Below are 7,334 nucleotides of genomic sequence, written 5' to 3' on the forward strand. Positions count from 1 at the left end.
GCTGCAGGGGTGGCTTCTGTGAGAAGGTGCCAGAAACTGCCTCCATGTCTGACAGACCCAGCACCAGCCAACTTCAAGACAGACACGCTGCTGACCAAACTGAGCCAATTGATGATGCTAGCATGCCTCTGAGATAACATATTTAAGAAAGGTTGAAATCTGCTGCACAAGAGCAGCTAGGAGAGAGAAGTGAGGGTATGTGAAAGAAAGAGCCCTGCAGACACTAAGGTCAGTGAAGGAGGAATTGAGGAGGTGCTCCACGAGCCAGAGCAGAGATTCTTCTGATCCCATAGTGGTGATGATGCTGAGGCAGGCTGTCCCTCCAGCTCAGAGGACCAGGCAACCCAAGGTCTGTCAGTGGTATTGAAATCTGAGGGGGAAAAAATCATTGAATAGCTCCACTTTTTCTTCATCCTGATTTCCCAGGTGATCATCTTCAACAAGCAGTCTCCCAATCTTTTCCTTAGACTTCCTTTACTATTAATGTACTTTAAAAAGGCCTTCTTGTTGTGTGACACAACACTGGCCAGTCTCAACTCTTAATTGAGTTTTGGTCTTTCATGTCTTCTCCCTGCATATATGAACCATAGCTCTGTAACTTTCCTGCAAAGCCTGACCTTACTTCCACACATATAATTTCCTTTTCCACTTGAGTTCCAAGACAAGTTCCCTGTTCAGCCTGATGTTGGACACGGTGGAATTGCCTGGTCCTATGCTTTTAAAGGTGCTTCTTAAGAACTGATCAGCAGTCATGGACACATAAGCCCTCAGAGGCAGATTTCATTGGGACACTGCTAAGTAGCTCCCTGAGTAGCTTGAACCTTGTCCTCTTGAAATCCAGGGTAACAACTCTGTTGACCTCTTTTTCTCATTACACTGAAAAGTTAAACACAACCACTTCGTGATCACTGTGGCCAAGACATACCATCACAGCCCCCACGAGTCCTTCTCTATTCACAAAGAGCAATAACGTAATTTCTTTTATTACCTCTCTGTTGAAACACCATATAAACAGATTGTGGCATATTGAAAATCTTGGTTTAATGTAATTTTGAAATTATCAATAGAATAAAATCTTAAAATCAAGTTTTCTATATCCTAAGGTTAAAAAAAATCTGAGACTATAATTACAAAAGTTACTTTTGTAAAAAGTCACATTTGGTTTGAACTGTCTGCTATTACAAAATTTACTTATTTAGTAATTCTAAATAATTCCATTTTTTCCATTGCAATATATATATATACACAGATGATAGTAGAACTACTTAATGAAATTTCAATGTAAAGTAATGATAGGTACTAGAACAATGCAATCAGAAAAGGACTGAACCCAAAAATTCTGTTGCCATATCTTGTCTGATTTCTTTTTAATGATATTAGATAATCAGTATATTAATTTAAAGGTATTTAATTTAGTTTTACAGCAAATTGTTGCTCTTCTGGGTGGTCTTTAAGGAATGAAAAGACTTTTAATATCAGCTTGGTATATTCATTAACCTTGGTTTTCTTCTTCTAATACATGAAGGAATACAATCTCTAATTGTGATGTAAATGTTGTTTTTCCTTTCAATATTTTCAAATTAAAGAGTTCAATGCTGATCTCATCTTTGGGTGCCCTGCCCTAACGAAGTTAAATCTGTGCAAATGAAAACATCTCTTTAGGCTACATTAATGTCTTGAATTAAATACAGTAAGTTCTGTGTTGGTTTATAGCCTGTATAATGAAGTCATCTTCCATGGGGATTTCTCAGGTTGTAATTCAGCATAGAATCTAGCCTGACTAAGATGCATAGGATAAATGTTGCCTTATCAAACCCACAATTCAAAATTCTTAGTTAACCTCTAGGTGAAGATTTGCTCATATAAGCAACTTATAGCAAAATACCTAGTTTTAAAATGTGTCTTTACTTCAGTGAATATGATAAAATGTGTTTACTGTGTCAAATAATTTTAAAGTAGTTATTTTTTCTCATATAGAGCTTCTAATAGGCATTCTTGCTCACCTTGAGGAGATTATCTAATCACATAAATATATTTTACATATATATATATATTTCTAAATATTTGGATGCAGTTTGTAATATTTTAAATGTTGTGGGGTGTTTGGGTTGTTTCTTGGATTTTGGTTTTTTTTCTAATGCAGTGATAAATTGAAAAATCTTTTAAACTTCCTATTTGATTTTTCAGACTTGGTGTTAAAAGTACCCACACTGTAACTGAATATACTGCATCTATAAGTCTGAAGATATCTAATTTTCCTATATTACCCAGTTTTTGGATAATTCATTTATTACCAGCTTCTACTTTTCTTCCAGATTTCCCCTGATTGAATTACATGAATCTTTTAGTTTGTAAATTTGCAGGATACAAGTATCATCATATTCCAAACAATTTACAGTTTACTTAGAGTGATGGCTAAAGATCAGCATGTATTACATCTATCACATAGCCCATGCTAGAGTTCATTTTAATTTGTTCTTGGTGTCTCCTCCCTCAGCCTACCCTTCTCCTTCACCTGGCAGTTTAGGCACCTGCAGGGAAAGATGTATGTATGTCCAACCTCCATTGACCGAAGCCTCCAGCTGGGGTCCTATAATTGTCTGGTCAAACAGGGCATACTTGTTGCTCTTGGAGTGGAGCTGGATGTGATCTTTTCTGCTTGTTCTGAACGTCTGACATTTTTGAGGCTGTGGCTGCATGGTGCATCTGTGTCAAAGAAAAAGGTTTTGTCTCAGTATTTCCTTCGCAGTCATTTAATTGCTTGGCCTATTCAATGGGCACAGGAATACGAGTAATTTCTTCTCTGTTTCCCAGGGTGGAAGATGTAGGTAGCTGAACCATCTGATTCAAAAGCAAACACGCAAGTAACTATGTCTGTTCACCATTTTATATAGTGAAAACTCTGCAGTAAATGAACTGAAAGGAATAAGAAAGACATTTTAGAGGAGAAACTGTTTGCAAAGTTTCTGTTTCTTGGCATAATCTAGGTAAAAGAGCTGCTTTACTGTCACTGGTTTGTACATAAAGGTGAAGAGGTCCTCTGGTATGTCTGTAACATCGACCCTATCTTTGTCTATTTTTCTTTTCTCCACAGAGCTTTTCCTAGAAGCAGATGGTATAGGCCTCAAGGTTACAGCATGTCGCTTTACTGTGTTATGTGTTCATATGGGCTGAGGCAAGAGATATTTGAATTCCTTGGTGTTCACTGATTTCTCCTCATCAGCAGAGCTGAGAGAAGTACAGCACCTTAGCATTCAATGGTGCCTGTAACATAACAGATCATCTGGTTTGAACAAGTACTATCAACGCAAAGTAACACCTTCAAGTGTAAACAGTATTACTCATAAGAGAATACATTAAGTATGTCAGTCCACCACCTGTGCTTCAACATTGAAAAACCAGTATCAGGGTATTATATTTAAGAAGGACAGTGCCAGATGCTGGCTCATTGTTGGCTTATTGTATGTAAATAAGATAAATTCCTTGTGCTTAATTAAAACAAAACAAAACAAAAAAAAACCCCACAAAAAAACCAACACTGCTCTCAAAGGATTTGAAAACTGAAATCCATTTCTTTTACTAGCCAAGACAGAGAGGGATAAAGATTACCAACTTTTGCATCCGCATTGATAAACTTGCAGGCCTTTGTATGCCTTCCCCCATTAAAAACTTCTGCTGAGACCATAAGCACCTCAAATTGACAATTATTTCTTAAGGGAGATGAGCATAAAGCTCTGGATCAGTTTATAGGTACACTACTAGAGAGACAATCAACTAAAGACAAGTTCTGTCATATCTTTTTTCCACTTTTCTTCTTTTTTTTTTGCCAAAGTACCTTACACTATGATGAATAATAATGAACTACAAAACTAATTATTAACAAACCCAGTTAGCTGATGCTCCAAAGTGGACTGCAGCAGATTCAAGTGCACTGGCTGAGAAAAAGCCATGTATAGCATTTATGCCAAGGAATACTGACTATGAACTTGCTTATGATAATCCAAATTACTACAAAACTAACTAATCAAAACATCTGCATACTTTTTATAACTTTCTGAAAGTCAGCCTTTTTTTTTAACCCAGTTTGATCAGATTAATAAATACTGAAAAATGTTAGAAGGCAGTAAAATTTTACGCCAGAAATTTCATCATATTCTACACCATTTGTACCATTTTAACCGAGGCCAAACAGATTTCATTACATTACTTAATCTTGCTTTTCTTTAAAAATCTTTAACAGTATTTTCCAATGTTTTTCTAGAGATTGAGGTAGCTCTAACCAGCAAAGTCACTCAAAATATAACATGATTCAATCTGATGGAATGATTCTGCTGACTCAGTGGGATTTATCTTGGAAGTTCAGACAAAGTCAGTACACTCAAAAGAGAGTATAAGGACACAACTGATTTCCAGCAAAGTAGTTGAGTGATACGTGTGTATTTGACTAGTTCTTCATTTCATTTCACATATTGTACCAGTGAACTGCCCTTTGGATATTTCTCTCATAGTCCATAGACTAGAAAAGGAGTATATATACCTTAAGGCTTAAACTTCATACAGTTTTTGGACAACCAAAATCATGTGGGAAGAATGTCTCCCTGAATGGGAAGAGCATAAAATACACAAATTAGGAGAAATAAATTGGTATAGAAGAAGGAATCAGAAATTTGTCCCGTGACCCAATAACCAGAGCAACGAAATCCACAGAAATTGTAGTGGTCCTTGTTTATCTGTCTGTTTATCTGATATATTCAGTGAATCTTCAATTCGTTTATAAGGCACATATCACATGTTCAAAAACAAAGGCCTGTGAACTATTTCAGATGTGAGTGGATTTATGTTTTATCAAGACTGACTTACAAAGTTAGCTCGTAAAAGGCAGGATTTTAGATTCCAGAAACATTAAGAATATTCAAAACTTTTTGAAGAACATTCAAAATATTATTCTGAGAGTCTCGATAATTGAGAAATATCTGGCAGATGTCTTTACAAACTTTCCAGAACAATGTACTGCCAACTCAAGGTAAATGATTATAATATTTTATCAAATTTTTAGTAGTGGGAACACCAAAATGTGTCCCATAATGAGAAACAAACTTACTTTTTAATGATATAATATTTTAGCTGTGGTTTGTTTGGACAGTCAGTGTTTGCTCTATTTAGTATTTAAGATTTATAAGCAGTTACTGTAATACGCCTACAAAATTATTATTGGTGAAGCATTTCTATTGTGCATTCATTTCAAAATGATATTTATTTAAAAGATCTTGTTTTTTCTTATCCCACTGTGAAATGAAACCTAATGTCAGAACCTTAAAATATTCCACTATATTAATTTTTCTTCTTTATATTGCTTCAAACTGCTTACTGAAAATTCATGGAATTATACCAATAGGTTCCTTTAAAATCTCAGACTCAGACAGTTCCGAATGCTTTGTACTAGCATGATATGTAATAGTATGATTACTTATCATATATATATATGATATATATATATATATGATACTTGTTAGTATCATTGTAGATAAGTGCTCTCTGCCTGCTTAGGAGTTGGGGAGCTGAATATGGACTAATGGTTAATCATGGCTATGATTAACCATGATTTCCTATGGAAATGTCTGCCCCTATTTTTAATTATTTACTAATAGGCTGCCTTTTTTTTTTTTTTTTGGTTGGTTGGTTTATTTTGTTGCTTTGTTTGGTTTTGGTTTTGTTTTTTTAATGTAATGGACACCTACCTATTATATTATTTTTCAGAGATGAACTTTACTACTGTGGAAAATAAACATGGTTAGCTACTTTTTCCACTTACTGCCCTGGTCATTCACAACAATATTGAATATTCCCATGAAGTAGTTTTTGTTTGTTTGGGTTTTTTTGTTTTGGGGGTTTTTTTCCCCCCTCAAATGTTGTTCTTCAGCTCTGTGATCTTGTTTATGGGAGAAACTGCAGAACTAAAGTCTGTTTTCTTTGTGAAAAGGTAACTGTGAGTTGTGCTGACTGAAGTATACAAAATTCAGAAGGAAATAAGAGGGAAGATGTGTGGTTTTGCCAAATGTGCAAGAACTCAGGAGCATGGTTTATAGCAAAGAGTAGGTCAAGCCTGCAAGGAACTCAAGTGGGATTTCTCTGGCGATCATAGAAAATAGACAGAACAGACACCAGTCAGCAATAAAAACAATTAAAACAGAGAAAGGTAAAAAAACATATAAGATATAGAGAAAATGTTGTACAAAAATTTTATGCTCAAACACAGGAAGAACTGGCCCATCTGCCACCTGCATGCTGTGGACCTGAGAGAGAATTGACCTCCTTGAATTCTTTCACCTGTATGCAAACTTCAAAAAGAAATAGGTACTCTTTATGAATTAAGTTCTATTTAACCAATTGCTTTATAAACTGCCCCCAAAAATTAACATTAATAAAACAGAGGGATTTGTTCAAAGCCCTGCAAAGCCTATATGAATTTTTCAATAGATTTTGATTAGGTAAGTGCATGTGACGGTAACAAACAATATATACAGAAATGCCTGAAATGTTTTTGTACCATATAACATTTTTTTTCCTCTCATTTCTTGGGTATGTGGTAAATCTAAGTATATTTATTTGTGTGGAATATTTATGACTATTTTCCCTCATTTATATCAGTTCGCATGCAATCTTAAGTATTATTATTATTTCTAAGTCACCTTTACCATGAAAAATGTTCTCAGTGTAAAAAGAGTACAGTCTTTTTTTTCAGGGAGATTGTACAAGAAGACTGTAATGTAGGAAGGCAACACATGAATAAATTGTGGGAAGGAGAAAAGGATTATGACAGAGCACAGCATATCACATCCTTATACAGGGGAAAATACTGTTGGCAAATTTGATCAGGGGAGTGTAGTGAAAAAAAGGTGAAAGCAGATTAACTCACAGAAAAGTCTGCTTCTTGGGTACAAGCACTAGTGTAATTTCTCTTGGATACAAGCACTAATCCAAGTTTTATCATACTTCAGCTTTAAAAAAAGGGACTATTAAAACAATATTTCTGGCTTCTAACACGTCACAGTTCAGGCATTTGAGATTTTCCTTTCCATGAAGCTTCTAATAGAGACTAAACCTTATAAAACTTGGAAAAACAATAACATGGAAGTAATTGGATAGAGAGCATAGTGAGGGAGTAGAAGGAATGTTGTTGCTAAGTTCCTGAAATGGAAGTTAATAATCCTAATAAGAGCACTGCTTTGAGCTCCTCACGAGTATATTCTGGCAGATGGGAAAAAAATTTGGTTTCAGAGACAATGGGGAGAGGAGAGGAGAGGAGAGGAGAGGAGAGGAGAGGAGAGGAGAGG

At 35.3% G+C, this 7,334-nt stretch overlaps 1 long non-coding RNA gene across 2 annotated transcripts in view; it reads right to left on the reverse strand.

Moving 5' to 3' along the window:
• Positions 1–325: 325 nt before the first annotated feature.
• The window catches only part of LOC113981492, a 24,353-nt gene continuing 17,344 nt past the window's right edge, over positions 326–7,334 (reverse strand). Inside the window, exons 2-4 of one of the 2 annotated variants that reach the window (XR_003538436.1) lie at positions 4,433–4,598; positions 2,561–2,706; positions 326–370 (exon numbers count right to left, since the gene is read on the reverse strand). This is a non-coding gene — a long non-coding RNA (uncharacterized LOC113981492). Of the gene's footprint in view, positions 371–2,403; positions 2,707–4,432; positions 4,599–7,334 lie in introns of those variants that run through there. The other variant, XR_003538435.1, reaches the window with a different exon arrangement.

This window comes from Neopelma chrysocephalum, unplaced genomic scaffold (assembly GCF_003984885.1).
Source record: "Neopelma chrysocephalum unplaced genomic scaffold, ASM398488v2 Primary Assembly neopelma1_96588, whole genome shotgun sequence".
NCBI lineage: Eukaryota > Metazoa > Chordata > Aves > Passeriformes > Pipridae > Neopelma > Neopelma chrysocephalum.